The sequence below is a fragment of the Schistocerca serialis genome, chromosome 3 (genome assembly GCF_023864345.2).
Source record: "Schistocerca serialis cubense isolate TAMUIC-IGC-003099 chromosome 3, iqSchSeri2.2, whole genome shotgun sequence".
Classification (NCBI taxonomy): domain Eukaryota; kingdom Metazoa; phylum Arthropoda; class Insecta; order Orthoptera; family Acrididae; genus Schistocerca; species Schistocerca serialis.
The window spans coordinates 685089491-685107616 of record NC_064640.1 but is presented as its reverse complement, the minus strand read 5'-3'; the positions used below and the strand labels follow the sequence as shown (position 1 = coordinate 685107616).

The window sequence follows — 18126 nt, the reverse complement described above, 5'->3', positions numbered from 1 at the left end:
ACACATATACGGGGCGTGAGCAGCGCCATATGTTGACCGATCACTGACAATGATATGGAGATGCCACGTACTCGTATGAGACAACGTTATGAGAACCTCATTGAGTATAAAAGGGGCCTGATCGTGGGTTTTCAATTTGTCGTGTGGTAGAATCGTGCATCATCAAGATTAATGTGGCATTTGAGTGCGACTGTGGCTCGGTGCTGGACTTCATGGGAACATAAGGGCATCACAAGGGAGGATCTCAGTATATTGCATCAAGCACATAGTTACCGCTACACATCTGTCCTCCCATCCCAGAACAAGTAATGGACTCCTTGCAACGCATTGTGTCAGCCTGTACCACTGGTTGAATATCAGCAGCAGCCAGACTAGGGAGTTCACGTGCGGTGATTCCTGTTAACACCACAACACAAAAGGCTGTGTTTGGAGTGGTACCACGACTTAGAACCACGGACTACTGATGAATGACATCGTACTGTGTTCAGCGATAAACCAAAGTTCTGCGCTATCTCATAATATCATCATTGGCGAGTATGACGGTGGCCTGAGGAGAGGTCTCGTTCTTCCAAACGAGGCAGTGAGGTGTTACCTCTGGCGTCATTGTGTGGGGAGCCATCAGGTATGACTTCAGATCACGGCTGGTAGGAACTGAGGGAACCCTGACGTCACAACGGCACGTCACGAACAGCTTGCGTTCTCATGTGTTTTCTGTCATCTAACAGAGACATTTTTCAACAGGACAGCTCTTGCACACACATGAAACATGTCTTCAAGAACTGTTCGTGTGATTCCGAGCCGACCGGTGTGACCAAACGGTTCTAGGCGCTACATTCTGGAACCACGTGACCGCTACGGTCGCAGGTTCGATTCCTGCCCCGGGCGTGGATGTGTGTGGTGTCCTTAGGTTAGTTAGGTTTAAGTAGTTCTAAGTTCTAGGGGACTGATGACCTCAGCAGTTAAGTCCCATAGTGCTCAGAGCCATTTGAACCATTTGATTTGTGATTCCGAGGATCTGCCGTGGCCACCGAGATCCCCCGATCGTTCCAATGGAACATGTGTAGGTTAACAAGGATCAATTACAACTTAATCATTGCATTCGTGCAGGGCAGAGGGGGTGCTATGACATTCTGATATGTGATTTTATACTCGATTTTTTTTTATTTCACTCGATTATGCTGTCACTAAAAGAATATCACATATCCTTTCATCCTGTGAAGTTTCATTTCGTTTCCTCTTCCCCTCTTCTTTTTCAGGCAATTTATATATGCTTAGAGCAAACTCACATCCTAATTGTTTAGACATTCAGCATTAAGCCAATGATAAAAATTTTAAATGAAATAATAGAATAAAAAGAATAAAAGCGGTTTTGTAAATGCTTGTGGCTGACAGACCACTGCTATTAAAAAGCGAAGCGAGATATTTATTCCTATGCCAAGAAAAAGATGGGCACTTTATTTTAAGAATATTCGTGTAAACCAAGAAAACAGTGCTACACTCGTCCAGTCCTCATCTAAGATAGAGGACACGCGCACATGCAGTTGAGGGGTTGCCCTCTTGTCAGCAAATAAAATACAATCGCCTCAAATGTGGTGCACTGTCAAGGATAGGTCACAAGCACTGCACGCTAATGAGTCCACTGTGACTCGAAGAGGAAGAATTTCCGATATGGAGGCGTATTCATAGCATGAAATCTGTCTCTGTAACAGGAATTACGCTATGGTCGGGTGGTCGACTTACCAACAACAACTTATTATTTCTCACTTACAGTCAATCTTCCTTTTAATGTGCAGTGCCCTTTTCAAAACAGAAAGGTCACTGAACGTAGAGGGACTTAAGAAAGAAAACATTGTACCACTATTGGCAATGTCCTGGCCTCTTTGGCTGCTGTATTAGGTAATACCCAGCCCAGAATTACCAGATTCACATGTACACTTCACATTATCACGTTCCTCCATAGAGGTTGTAGAAAATGTGGCATCGATGTTCCAGAGCACTGTCTGTGCTGAGTACATGCTCCAGATGACTGGCAACGCACTCTAAGAGCCGCGCGCGCGGGGTAACCGCGCTCTTTGAAGCGTCTTGTCACGGTCCGGGGGGCTCCTCCCGTCGGAGGTTCGAGTCCTTCCTACGGCATGTGTGTGTGTGTGTGTGTGTGTGTGTGTGTGTGTGTGTGTGTGTGTGTGTTTGTGTGTGTGTGTGTGTGTGTGTGTGTCTGTCTGTCTGTTTGTCCTTAGCGTAAGTTAGTTTAAGTTAAATTAAGTAGTGCGTACTCTTAGGGACCGATGACCTCAGCAGTGTTGTCCCATAAGACCTTACCCCCAAAGTTCCAAGAAACTCTAGGAATTAGAGGAGATGAGGAAATTTATAACACTTGAGCAGTGGAGCAGGGTACTTTGAAGCACCAAATTCAAGTTCACGTGTAACCTAATACTTGCCAGTACTTCTACGGCAGTTGTGTGTAGCAAATTTATCATGTTGTAACTGGATACATAGCACATGCCAAAAAGAAGTCATCTTTCCGTTGTGGAAGCCCGTAGGGCAGTAACATGACATAAAAATGACGGGAAAACGAAGATCATCCGTCCAATGTACTACTTCAAGTGGTAATTTTTATGTCACCCTCCTCCCATTGATCCAAGCCAATGATATGACTTACAGCTGGCTGGAAAACCAAGTCCCCCTAACCTCTCGCTGTTCTCTCTTGCTCAATTTCATGGGGTCTCGCCATTCGAGTTCTGTGCACCACAGTAAGAAGATCATGAACTGCCAGCAGCAGAGTTATCCTACTTAAGACTGGCTGTATATATTATCTTCATTTATGATCCAAAATTGCGTAAGGCACTTTGAAATTTCAGTGTATGAGTAAAAATGGAGAAAATTCAAACGAGCACGTCGTCATATTGTTACAATTACAAAATTTAATATCGTCATGGCATTTTCTTTAAGTACTTCAGCGTATGAACCCCCCAACTGATATTCACAGTTTTAGGGTAATTTTTTGCTTTTATTGACTGATTTCCTCCCATTTCTGAACACACACTTTTCAAAGTCATGTTCAACAGTCGCAGATAACTATGAGACTTGTCATGTTTAACAATTACCACAGTGCATTATTCAATCAAATATACTACAGCTATGTTACATTCTAAAGAACAGCCCACCACCTTAACTGAGTGGTCGGCTTGTCTGACTACTATGCAGCGGGCCCGAGTTACTTTTCTGGCCGGGTTGTGGATTTTCTCCTCTCGGGAAAAATCATGGACACGCAAGTCGTCCAATGTGGCGTCAACTAAAAAGACTTACAACTCGGCAGCCGAACATCCTCAGGTGGGGATTTCTTCCAACCAGTGCAATACGATCATTTCATTTTACTATAGATAACTTGTCATTTTAATGCGAATCTTTGTAATGCACTGAAAACAATCTCATTTTCTGTAAGTACTCTGTCTGTGACCACCTCCTACTGCTATCTACAGTTGTGGCATAATTTTTCGTTCTGAAATTTTATCTAATAATGTAAAAAAGAACACATGGGAATTGTCTCGTGTGAAGGAACACCTTTCTGTCATCAAGAACAAGAGGAGGTTAGAAATTATTCTCCGTCTCTGTCTGTCTACATCTTTATTTATACATGTACAAAACAGGAGAAAAATTGTTAATACAGGCTATACAAATATTATATAGAAATTGTGCTATGTATTTTTCAAACGACCTAGCAGTATTTACAACCTGTCCCTTGCTATATGCTTCTGTTGTGGTGTAAAGTGGTAAACATTCATTCGTTTCCTAAAGGGCTAGAAACTAGTTCTGTACACAAGAATATAATCAGAAAAGTTTATGACATGCACCAACTTCTCATCCCCCGATTCGTTTTATGTCAGATTGTGGGGGGGGGGGGGGGTTCATTTGTCAGCTACTCTTTATTTGGATCCTGAATGTTGTGGTGTTCTTACCCAATACCTGTAAGATGTGAGTCATATATATGTGGAATCTTAAAACATTTGGAAGTAACCAACAAAATCAATCTAAAGTGAAATGATTCATGACGCAAAACGTAAGAAAAGAAAGGGGACACATGGATAACATTTGATGACAGTGATCCTAAGGCGCTGTATTGTTGCGTATATAACAACTCTCGTGTGTGGTCTGGCACTGTCATACTAAAGTTTAGGGTGGCCTATTTGTGGTCGAAGTATTCAAATTCGTGATTTCAATTTTGTGAGTGTCTCGCAGTACCTTACAAAGTCTGATGGTGCCTATAAGCACGAATTCCAAATGCGGCACACCTTCAATAACTCAGATCACTGTAAGCATGTCTTTGCCTTCTCGTCATACAAGACGCCACAGAGGTTAAGACTGTACATTTATACAGTGTGTTACAAAACGATACTGAGAAACTTCAAGGGGTTGAAAAGCGTTTCGTAAGGAACAATTTTAGGATAGGAACCAGCATCCAGGAACATCGAATTTATAGACGTCAGCGCCTGACGCTAGGCCACCCCCTCGGCAGCTAACGAAACTTTGTACACTGACAGGTCATAGCAGAATGTCTCATAATGTTGTTTGTTGTTCATGACAACGACTGGCTGCCACGATAGGCAGTGGAGAAGATGGAGCTAGCTGCTGCGTAGACAAAAAATGGGGCCGGCCGCGGTGGACGGGCGGTTCTAGGCGCTTCAGTCTGGAACCGCGCCACTGCTACGGTCGCAGGTTCGAATCCTGCCTCGGGCATGGATGTGTGTGTTGTCCTTAGGTTAGTAAGGTTTAAGTAGTTCTAAGTTCTAGGGGACTGATGACCTCAGATGTTAAGTCCCATAGTGCTCATAGCCATTTGAACCATTTGAACAAAAAATGGTTCAAATGGCTCTGAGCACTATGGGACTTAACACCTGAGGTCATCATTCCTTAGAACTTAGAACTACTTAAATCCAACTAGCCTATGGACATCACACACATCCATGCCCGAGGCAGGATTCGAACCTGCTACCGGACCGGTGGCGTGGATCCAGGCTGAAACGCCAAGAACCGGTCGGCTACAGAGGCCGGCGCTGCGTAGACAGACCTTCCTCCACTACGTAAGTGATGACTCTTTCAGATGCAGGTTTCCATCTGTAGTTTATTTTTCTCCTGGAACCCTCTAATATCTCCAGTGCTTTTGGACAAACAGGAGAAAAATAAACCGCAGATGAAATCTGTGTCGGAAACCGTTATCCACCGAGGAAACAGAGCATCGCGTTCATAGCAGAGAAGGCCTATCTGTACACCATCTAGCTCCATCTTCCCCACTGCCGTTCGAGACAATCAGTCGCAAATTGCAGAATAACAAAAAGCATTACACGATGTCCCTGTTCCGTCAGTGCACGAAGCCACTTTTTCTGCCGAAGGTGTGTCCTAGTGGCAGTCAGAGGGGCCTTTAATTTCTGTTCTCTGTAGCATTGTTGGATGAAGTTTCTGGATATGTGTTCGCATCCTCAATTTCTTTCTCACGACACAACATGCAAGACCTCGAACGTGGCCGGTATCGTTTTGTAACACCCTGTATATCGTGCCAGTGACCTGTACCGAGTATCCACTCGAGAAGGGAACAAACATGCATAAAAAACAAACAGCAAATTCTTAGTCGGGGTATCAATTCACTAAACGTGATTGATCTAAGTCTCTAGTTACGTGAAGCGTAAAAACGCGCCTATTCCACACCAGTGTTGCTGACTCGCCTCATTGCTGGTGAACTTACAATCATTTTGACGAGATGAACGAAGAGTTGGCACAGCAGCAGGTGATGGACTACAGACAGTCGTTCCACAACTTGCTAATGCCCAAGCCCGTAAATGAATCAATTTCAAGTCATGAGTGCCGAACGACTCTAAATCTTAAAGCCGAAGCACCAAACATAGTCCCAATCTGCGACACCAAAGAGTAAATCTGAACGAATCTCAAAATCCAAATGTCGCTGAAAGTTGCTCTCCACTATACCTTCTATAGCAATGATGCCAAAACGACGCGTAGGCCAGTCTGAAGGATTTGATGAATCACAATCAATGAGAGCTCACGTCTCCAAGATTACTCACCTGTTATTCAGAATTTTATTGTTCCTCTAATAAATGGTATGATTTTTATTAGGTTATGAAAGGGGTGGGAGACTGCTGCTTCGAAAAGCAGTGAAATCTATCGAATAGAAGAACTCTGTTTCTAAAATTTGCGAACTCTACCCAATCAGAATGTTGCCTGATTTTCGCATCAGAACCTCACGTGGATGGTTCCTAACTATCGGTATCAGTAAGGGGGCGGCAGTCTACAAAGTTGTCCCTTAACTATGGTGTCACGCAGTTTCCAAAGTATGCACAAATCTTATGATGCTGGGCAGCCCAGAGGCGCTAGCTGCCTCATAGTCCGACGTCATGTCACCCCTCCCACCTTGCCACCACGTCTGTGGACGCGTACAGTTGTTGGACGTGCTTTTAATAAAAGTTGGGCGCTAGAATGTACTATAGACTGGAAGAAGGATGCACCTACTTGGCGCTCCCAAGTCACCGGAGTGTTAATCCTCTCAAATGGCCCTTGTTCAACGCCCACCTGTGCTAGCAGAACGAAACGGCAACCTGCAAATGCCATACTATAGCCCTGGTACCGAACATAATTTGGGAGCAGCATAACTTTGCCTTTCATCTCTTATCAGAACTCTCAGCTAACTCTCATATCAGCCGCTACGACCAGCAAGCACATACAGATCCACTACGTGAAGAAATACTGTAGTAAATAAAAGAGAATAGTGACCTCCGCAGTCATCATTACTGTCCCATATATGAATCAAGTCCCTCATTGCGCATGTATTACTCCACCAAAAACATAAAATCTGTTTCTCTCATCACAGAGTTAATTCAAGTGCTTAATAAAACTGAAATGTCAGACTGGTTACATCACTTTCCGACCAGTTAAAAATTGAACCCAAGGTGGTCGTACTGAGACCGGTTATAGTACAGTACACCTAAAATATAGGCCACTTTAATTATCTATTTGTAATTTTTGCTACCAGTCACTTTTATTGGTTTTATGTTTAATCTAACATAATACAACACGTTTCGAACATGTTCTGCTCATCATCAGACGTTTATACGTACATAAATACCTACATACATACATTCACAATAATTACATTGAGTTTCTGGGTCTCATGAGTTCTTAAAGAACACACTATTTGAACACTACAATTACTCTGGCACAAGCATTCAGCTGAAGCAAATAAACAAAGAGCTCCTGGCTCATATCAACTGTCCTGAAGGTACTCGTTGCAAAATGTTAAGAGGTAGTTTCACATGCGTGCTTTGGTAGTTTACTTAATGAATTTCTGTGTGTTAATTTAATATTTACTAGACACAGTTCTAGCGTTTTCGTTTGTATCGGAAAGTAAACCTATTTAGTGACATGTTACAAGTTCCCAACGAGGAGCGAATTAATTAGTCTCACTTGTGTGCTTTGGCAGTTTAGTTTGAAGACAACCTGGGAGCCAAACGTGAGACCTCCTGATTAGTCAGGCAAAGAGGTTCCTGGTGCTGTCTGTGAGTGACGCTGTCCCTTAGCCAGATGCAGTCGCTTCTCCTGTTCCAGAGGAAACCTCTCAGCCTGCAACGTGTGGGCAGTCACAGAGGGTGGGATTATTGGTAGTTGGGAGCTCCAATGTTAGGCGCGCTGTGGGGACCCTTAGGGACATGGTTTCTAAGGACGGAAGGAAAGCCAATGTGCATAATGTGTGCATACTGCGTAGAGTCAGTCCAGAAGTGGAACGGGTCCTTTTGGATGAAATGAAGAGCACACGGGGCAGCTAACTGCAGGTGGTGGCTCACGTCGGTACCAATGATGTGTGTCGCTCTGAATTGGAAGACATTTCCTCTGGTTTCGAGCGGCTGCAAGTCTTGCTTGTGAGATGAAAGCAGAGCTCACCGTTTGCAGCATAGTCGATAGCATCGATTGCGCACCTCTGGTACATAGCCAAGTGGAATATCTGAATCAGACGTTCAGATGGTTCTGCGACCGCGTAGACCGCATATTCCCCGAGATGTGCCATATAGTGCCTGGGTTTCGGGATCTGCTAAATAGGCCAGAGTCCATTATACGTAGTATAATGGTAGTAAGGGCTGTGTGGTCTGGATTGGACTAATTTTCATGTTAGAGATCCTCGATGATTCACAGAAAGGGGTTCAGTCCAAAAGGGTGCAGGTCAAACACGTAAGTACATAAATATAGGAATCATCGGTATAACAGTTGTCAGTTTTCGTAGCTGTGCTGGGAAAGTACCAGAGCTCCAAGCGCGAACAGAAAGCATTGAAGCTCAAAGTGTATCCACTGAAATTTGGCTAAAGCCGAAAATAAGAACAAACGAAATTTTTGCGGAGGACCTAACGGTGTTCAGAAAGGATAAGCTGAATACAGTCGGAAGTGGTGTGTTTGTTACTGTTATAAGTAGTTTATCTTGTAGCGAAATGGAATTAGATAGTTCCTGCGAGCTAGTATGGGTAGAGGTCATTCTTGGCAGCAGGGATAAAATAATAATTGGACCTTTTTACCGACTTCCCAACTCAGATGATACAACTGCTGAGAGGTTCAAGGAAAACTTGAGTCTAATTTCAAACACCTACCCAATGCATGCAATTATAGTTCGTTGTGACTTCAATTTACCCTAGATATGTCAGTGAAAATCCATAGGTACGCATAAAATATCAACCGAAATTGTGCTAAATGCATTCTCCGAAAATTATTTCGAGCAATTAGTTCATGAGCCCACTCGAATAGTAAACATTTATGAAAACACTCGTGACTTCTGGGCAACAATTAATCTGAGCTAAGAACGAGCATCAAAACGTATACAGGGATAAGTGAACACAGTGTTGTCGTAGCGAAACTGAGTACTGCAACTCAAAATACTCAGAAAATAATATATATATATATATATATATATATATATATATATATATATATATATATATATATGTATATTATTGAAAAATGCTCATAAAAGTTCACTTGACGCTTTCCTGAGGGACAATCTCCAGTCTTTCCAAATTAACAATGTAAATGTAGACCAGGTGTGACTTGAATTCAAAGAAATAGTAACTACAGCAATTGAGAGATTTATACCAAATAAATTAATAATCGACTGAGCCGATCCTCCATGGCTCACAAAACAGGTCAGAACACTGTTGCAGAAACAACGAAAAAAGCATGTCAAATTTAAACGAACTCAAAAACTCCAAGATTAGTGATCTTTTACAGAAGCTCGTAATTTAGGGCGGACATCAAATGATAGATGCGTATAATAATTTCCAAAACGGAATTTTGTCTCGAAACCTGGCAGAAAATCGAGAGATTCTGGTCATATGTAAAGTATTCTAGCGGTAAGACACAATCAATGCTTCTCTGCGCGATAGCAATGCAAATACTATGGATGACAGTGCTGTTAAAACAGAAGTACTAAAATTCCTTCACCAGACAGGATGAAGGAAGTATTCCATTATTCGAATGAAGAACAGCTGCCAACGTGAGTAACTTAGAACTAGTTGTCTTCGAACACTATGAATTACCTGGAAGAAAAAATGGCTCTGAGCACTATGGGACTTAATTGCTGAGGTCATCAGTCCCCTAGAACTTAGAACTACTTAAACCTAACTAACTTAAGGACATCACACACACCCATGCCCGAGGCAAGATTCGAACCTGCGACCGTAGCGGTCGTGCGGTTCCAGACTGTAGTGCCTATAACCGCTCGGCCACTGCGGCCGGAACCTAGAAGAGAACGAACTATTGACACATAGTCATCACGTATTTAAAAAACATCGTTTTTGTTAAACAAAATTAGCTCTTTACTCTCATGCAGTGCGGAGTGCTATCAACAAGGGATTTAAAATTGGTTTCATATTTCCAGGAAGGTTTTGACACCGTACCCCACAAGCGGTTTGTAATCAAATTGCTTGCTTTTGCAATATTGTCTGAGTTATGCGTTTGGATTCGTGATTTCCTGTCAGAGGACACAGTTCGCATTAATTGACTGTAAATGTCACTGAGTAAAACTGAAGTGATTTCTGCCGTTCCCCAAGGTAGTGTTATAGGTCCTCTGCTGTTCCTTACTACCAGAGAATATGAGCAGCCGTCTTAGGCCGTTTGTAGACGATGCTGTCGTTTATCGATTAGTAAGGTCACCAGAAGATCAAAACAAATTGCAAAACGATTTTGATAATATATTAGTATGATGTTAAAATTGTCAATTAAACCTAAATAATGAAAAGTTTGGGGTCACACACATTAGTGTTAAAAGGAATTCATTAATCTTCGGCTACACGATTAACCGATCAAATGTAAAGGCCGTAAATTCAATTAAATACCTAGGAATTGCAATTATGAACAACCTCATTTGTAAAGAACACATTGAGAATGTAGTGGGGCCGGCCGGTGTGGCCGAGCGGTTCTAGGTGCTTCAGTCTGGAACCCCGCGGCCGCTGCGGTCTCAGGTTCGAATCCTACCTCGGGCATGGATGTGTGTGATGTCCTTAGGTTTGTTAGGTTTAAGTAGTTGTAAGTTCTAGGGGAATGATGACCTCAGCAGTTACGTCCCGTAGTGCTTAGAGCCATTTGAACCATTTGAACCAATGTTATGGAGAAGGTGAACCAAAGACTGCGTTTTATTGGCATAAACACTTCGAATATGTAATGGATCTACCTGAAATTTGTGGTAAGTTCCTATGGGACCAAACTGCTGAGGTCATCGGTTCCTTGGATTACACACTACTTAATCCAACTTAAACTAACTTACGCTAAGGACAAGACACACAGCCATGTCCGAGGGAGGACTCAAACCTCCGACGGGGGCAGCCACGCGAACCGTGGCAAGGCCCCTAGACCGCACGGCTACCCCACGTGGCAACGGATCTACTCAAGAGACTACCTACACTACGCTTTTCCGTCGTCTTATGGAGTATTGCTGCGTTGTGTGGGATCCTTACCAGATAGGATTAACATAGTACATCGAGAAAGTTCAAGGAAGGGTAACACGTTTTGCACTATCGAGAAATAGGGGAGAGTGGTACGGACATGATACAGGATTTGGGGTTGACATCATTAAAACAAAGGCTTTTCTTGTTCTGGCTGGATCTTCTCACGAAATTTCAATCAAGAACTTTCTCCTCCGAACGAGAAAATGTTTTGTTTGCTCCAACCTACATAGGGGGAAACTATCGTTATAATAGCCGGCCGTTGGGGCCGAGCAGTTCTAGGTGCTTCAGCGTAAAGCTGAAATACTAAACACCTTTTTCCAAAGCTGTTTCACAGAGGAAGACCGCACTGCAATTCCATCTCTAAATCCTAGCACAAACGAAAAAATGGTTGACATCGAAATAAGTGTCCAAGGAATAGAAAAGCAACTGGAATCACTCAACAGAGGAAAGTCCACTGGACCTGACGGGATACCAATTAGATTCTACACAGAGTACCCGAAAGCACTTGCACCCCGTCTAACAGCCATGTACGGCAAGTATCTAGAGGAACGGAAGGTTCCAAATGATTGGAAAAGAGCACAGGTAGTCCCAGTCTTCAAGAAGGGTCGTCGAGCAGATGCGCAAAACTATAGGCCTATATCTCTGACGTCGATCTGTTGTAGAATTTTAGAACATGTTTTTTGCTCGCATATCATGTCATTCCTGGAAACCCAGAATCTACTCTGTAGGAATCAAAATGGATTCCGGAAACGGCGATCGTGTGAGACCCAACTCGCATTATTTGTTCATGAGACCCATTAGATACAGGCTCCCGGGTAGATGCTATTTTCCTTGACTTCCGGAAGGCGTTCGATACAGTTCTGCACTGTCGCCTGATAAGCAAAGTAAGAGCCTACGGAATATCAGACCAGCTGTGTGGCTGGAGTGAAGAGTTTTTAGTAAACAGAACACAGCATGTTGATCTCAATGGAGAGACGTCTACAGACGCTAAAGTAACCTCTGGCGTGCAACAGGGGAGTGTTATGGGACCATTGCTTTTCATAATATATATAAATGACCTAGTAGATAGTGTCGGAAGTTCCATGCGGCTTTTCGCGGATGATGCTGTAGTATACAGAGAAGTTGCAGCATTAGGAAATTGTAGCGAAATGCAGGAAGATCTGCAGCGGATAGGCACTTGGTGCAGGGAGTGGCAACTGACCCTTAACATAGACAAATGTAATGTATTGCGAATACATAGAAAGAAGGATCCTTTATTGTATGATCTATGATAGCGGAACAAACACTGGTAGCAGTTACTTCTGTAAAATATCTGTGAGTATGCGTACGGAACGATATGAAGTGGAATGATCATATAAAATTAATTGTTGGTAAGGTGGGTGCCAGGTTGAGATTCATTGGGAGAGTCTTTAGAAAATGTAGTCCATCAACAAAGGAGGTGGCTTACAAAACACTCGTTCGACCTATACTTGAGTATTGCTCATCAGTGTGGGATCCGTACCAGATCGGTTTGACGGAGGAGATAGATAAGATCCAAAGAAGAGCGGGGCGTTTCGTCACAGGGTTATTTGGTTAGCGTGATAGCGTTACGGAGATGTTTAGCGAACTCAAGTGGCAGACTCTGCAAGAGAAGCGCTCTGCATCGCGGTGTAGCTTACTGTCCAGGTTTAGAGAGGTTGCGTTTCTGGATGAGGTATCGAATGTATTGCTTCCCCTACTTATACTTCCCGAGGAGATCACGAATGTAAAATTAGAAAGATTCGAGCGCGCGCTGCGGCTTTCCGGCAGTCGTTCTTCCCGTGAACCATACGCGACTGGAACAGGAAAGGGAGGTAATGACAGTGGCACGTAAAGAACCCTCCGCCACACACCGTTGGGCGGCTTACGGAGGATAAATGTAGATGTAGATGTAGATGTCTGGAACGGCGCGACCGCTACGGTCGCAGGTTCGAATCCTGCCTCGGGCATGGATGAATGCGATCTCCTTAGGTTAGTTAGGTTTAAGTCCTTTTAAGTTCTAGGGGACTGATGACCTCAGATATTAAGTCCCATAGTTCTCACAGCCATTTGAACCATTTGAATCAACATAATAAAACAAGGGAAGTCGGAATTCGCACGGAAAGATATAAGTGTTCTTTTTTTTTCGCGCGTTGTGCGCGAGTGAAATAATATATAATTATTGTAAAGAGGGTTCGGTGAACCCTGTGCCAGGCACTTAAATGTGATTTGTAATGTATATGTGTAAATGTAGATGTAGTGGTTGAACGTTAATGTGTCACTCTGACTACCAACATCTCAGCATTTACTTTATTAGGTCTTAGTCATTACTCTTTATTCATATTGTCACTAGAGTAATTTAATTTTCTTGTTTAAACTATTGTCATGATGTAACTCTTATGTGTGAAATGCTGCATATGTGGAACACTGGTCCGATGTAAGAGAGGGCCTGATGGCCCTAATCTGATCAGGTTAAATAATTCCGCCTCATGCACTTTATCTTAGGTCATGCACATAAGCATTTTTAAAGTTCTTCAAATTAGCACAAAAATACACATGCCATACTCAAGTGCATGTTGAACAAAAAAATGTAAATTCCTTCAGTTGCTGTATATCGTCCTCCTCGCAATAGCTGTATCACACACTGGCTTTTTCGTCTCTTGTTTTCATCATGTAACATCCTCTTCTCACAGACCCACCATCCTCAAAATCATCAGCTTTCATTTTGTTTACCAGGTGTTACCAAATCGTCATTATCTTATTCGCCCAATTTCAGAACATCTTATTAATTTAAATATATTACCAGCATTGATTTTGTGATACCAGTTTACTGTTACCTCGTTTCACTTCGCCTTACTGTCCTCATTTGGCATTATTATAAACTTTAGCGTGACTCTTTACCTCCTCCATCTCGCACAACTCTAATGTATTGATTCCCTTGCTGCCTGAGAAACTGTTGCCGCTTTCAAACATGGTCTTCCTTCGTTTGTTGGTTTTGTGGTCTTCAGTCCTGAGACTTTTTAAGCATCTCTACATGCTACTCTATCCTGTGCAAGCTTCTTCATCTCTCAGTACCTACTGCAACCTACATCGTTCTGAATCTGTTTACTGTATTCATATCTTGCTCTCCATCTACGATTTTTACCCTCCACGCTGCCATCGAATGCTAAATTGGTGATCCGTTGATGCCTCAGAACATGTCCTACCAACCGATCCCTTCTTACAGTCAAGTTGTGCCACAAACTTCTCTTCTCCCCAATACTATTCAATACCTCCTCATTAGTTACATGATCTACCCATCTAATCTTCAGCATTCTTCTCTAGCACCGCATTTCGAAAGCTTTTATTCTCTTCTTGTCCAAACTAGTTATCGTCCATGTTTCACTTCCATACATGGCTACGCTCCATACAAATACTTTTAGAAACGACTTCCTGACACTTAAATCTATACTCGATGTTAACAAATTTCTCTTCTTCAGAAACGCTTTCCTTGCCATTGCCAGTCTGCATTTGATATCCTCTCTACTTCGACCATCTTCAGTTATTTTGCTCCCCAAATAGCAAAACTCCTTTACTACTTCAAGTGTCTCATTTCCTAATCTAATTCCCTCAGCATCACCAAACTTAATTCGAATACATTCCATTATCGTCGTTTTGCTTTTGTTGATGTTCATCTTATATCCTCCTTTCAAGACACTGTCCATTCCGTTCAACTGCTCTTCCAGGTCCTTTGCTGTCTCTGACGGAATTACAATGTAATCGGCGAACCTCAAACTTTTTATTTCTTCTCCATGGATTTTAATACCTACTCCGAATTTTTCTTTTGTTTCCATTACTGCTTACTCAATATACAGATTGAATAACATCGGGGAGAGGCTACAGCCCTGTCTTACTCCCTTCGCAACCACTGCTTCCGTTTCATACCCCTCGTCTCTTATAACTGCCATCTGGTTTCTGTACAAATTGTAAATAGCCTTTCGCTCTCTGTATTTTACCCCTGCCACCTTTAGAATTTGAAAGAGAGTATTCCAGTCAATATTGTCAAAAGCTTTCTCTAAGTCTACAAATGCTAGAACCGTAGCCTTGGCTTTCCTTAATCTAGCTTCTAGGATAAGTCGTAGGGTCAGTATTGCCTCACGTGTTCCGATATTTCTACGGAATCCAAACTGATCTTCCCCGACGTCGGTCTCTACCAGTTTTTCCATTCGTCTGTAAAGAATTCGCGTTAGTGTTTTGCCATCGTGACGTTTTAAACTGATTGTTCTGTAATTTTCACATCTGTCAGCACCTGCTTTCTTTGGGATTGGAATTATTATATTCTTCTTGAAGTTTGAGGGTATTTCGCCTGTCTCATTCATCCTGCTCACCAAACGGTAGAGTTTTGTCAGACTGGCCCTCCCAAGGCCGTCAGTAGTTCTAATGGAGTGTTGTCTATTACCGGGGCCTTGTTTCGACTCAGGTCTTTCAGTGCTCCGTCAAACTCTTCACGCAGTATCGTATCTCCCATTTCATCTTCGTCTACATCCTCTTCCATTTCCATAATATTATCCTCAAGTACATCGCCCTTGTATAGATCCTCTATATATTCCTTCCACTTTTCTGCTTTCCCTTGTTTGCTTAGAACGGATCGGAGCGTGGAATGTCAGATCCCTTAATCGAGCAGGTAGGTTAGAAAATTTAAAAATGGAAATGGATAAGTTAAAGTTAGATATAGTAGGAATTAGTGAAGTTCGCTGGCAGCAGGAACAAGACTTTTGGTCAGGCGAATACAGGGTTATAAATACAAAATCAAATAGGGGTAACGCATGAGTAGGTTTAATAATGAATAAAAAAATAAGAGTGCGGGTAAGCTACTACAAACAGCATAGTGAATGCATTATTGTGGCCAAGATAGACACGAAGCCCACGCCAACTACAGTAGTACAAGTTTATATGCCAGCTAGCTCTGCAGATGACGAAGCTTTCTTCTTTTATCTCATCTATTTTCCTTCTCCTTGTTTTCTTCATATGGCAGATCTCCCGCATCTACTACTTATCAGAAGGAATCAGAACATTACATTGTTAGATCTTTACCGTCGCAACTCACACCTACGCTCCGTTGTCGGCATTCTATCCCCACTAGTTTCTTCGATTTCTTCACTTATCTGCAACTCTGACTACTCCAAAATATGACACGTAGCTTCCCTGCCCATTACTCTTCTTCTTGCTCTTTATGACAAAAACGAACAAAAATATCAATACATCACGGTCCACACGTCTCTAGACGTGGAAAAAATCTTTAAAAGATCTCAAACGCTGTGTAGCATGGCCGTTATTCCATCACTCACTTAATAATTAAGTCATAATACCTCATAGAGGTCATGGTAATATCAGTACTAGCCACGCATTTTCGCTAACCGTTTCAAGCACATGTCCTCGTTGTCTCTTACAGTGAATGGCCGCAAATTTGCGAAATTCTAATAATTAAGACGGCATTTTGTGTGATTTGAGCAACATCTTAGTTTGCTACATACATATCTAAATGCTGTTGAAAACTCGTCACTTCTATTAGAGGAACATACACATTTCCACTCACATACCTCCAACCGTTTTAGCGCTACCACCGACTTACAATCAGCAACGACATATCTTACTAGCTAAATAATCTCCCAATAATCTAACCACACCAACATAATATCTTATGTGCTTGTCCCTTAATTCTAATATATTTGTTCCAGGAAGGCTTTGACGTTACTTAAATGATGGGTCCGAAGAAATTTACGTGACTTCAATGGTTCAACGTCAATGATATTTGTGAACAAGATTTAGCAAATTTGTCGTGGTCCATAGTACAGTGAAAAAGCTAATAGCACAAGCTTATTTAACAGCAGATGCCATTTGACAAGCACCTGCAGGTCAACGTTATTATGTCAAAATTTTCCGTTCCTATCAGCTCGCATATTTCTTTTCTTTCCGGCCTCTCGTATTCACTGAATGTTCATGTGTTATCGGTAATGACAAGGTGGGTATTACACTAACTCTTAAATACTGTCTTCTACCGTTTGATTCTTAAGCATGGTTATCACGAGACGAGCAATGCTTTCTACAGAAGATTGATCATTACGTACTGGAAGTCAGGCAGAGAGCAGTCCCACTGTGCATGGTGTCTCCCACCATATGCGGACAAATACAACCCAATTCACACATAATTGTCACCATGAGATTCGACCTTGGGTAGAAAGTGGAGATAAAGTCAGGTCATATCTTGTACATCTTCAACACGGCCTCCCACTTACGGGATCGAAATTGCAAACTACTGTCTGAGATTTACCACTCTTTCTAATTGTAACTTAAATCCCTTCTGGAACGCCTGATACAGCTTTTGTAGTATCTCTCCGTAATGGCACCAGTATTGTGGACTTAGACGTCAGCTCTGTCGTAACCAACTAATAGCAGAATCCATTTCTCGTTCTTAGGAGTGTTCCTAGCAGATACGTGGCTCCACACTGACTCAATCTCACCAGTATAACTTTCGTTGGCAGAAGTGAGCATAATTACAATGTTGTTGATTAGCTCTCTGGGTGTGCAAAATAGCCAGACTGAGTCGTCGAGATTTCGTCGACGAAACAAAACATCTTTGTGCAACAGATGACTCTGTCGAATTGCCGTGTCCTGCATGTACAATAAACGTCCTGCTCAAGTATTAATCTTATCTCATCATATACCTTCTGTTGGAAAACTAATGGAATAGCATATATGGAAATGAAGAACTTAATATGTTCCCGGACCTCAAATTTGTGTCGGAAGTGGTTAAAGGCTCCAAAATACTAGCAAATTGCACGTAGTTCTTCTTTCTCTTTTACTCCAGCGTCTTGGAACGCGTCCTTCTTCTCCCGTCTTTTTCTCACCTGATCTTCTGTGACGTCCTGAACGTACAACACATGCTCTCTCCAGTTATCGTATAGTTTGCATAACTCACCTCTCATTTCTTCCAACTCAAAACACTGTTTCAAAAAGCTGGTTAGAGGCTGTTCCCAAGCTACTTGCTCCTGAAAACAGAAATGTACTGGATTATGCTTCGTTAGTACATATTCTCGACATTCTGTTTCGTAAGTGCCTCATTCTCACACGAGAAGTTCATGCCCAGTATCAACGAAATGGCAAG

General features: G+C 42.3%; 1 protein-coding gene across 1 annotated transcript in view; it reads left to right on the top strand.

Annotated features, from left to right (window-relative positions):
- Nucleotides 1-18126, top strand: part of LOC126471086 (tachykinin-like peptides receptor 86C) — a 193864-nt gene that overhangs the window by 11599 nt on the left and 164139 nt on the right. The window lies entirely within an intron of this gene.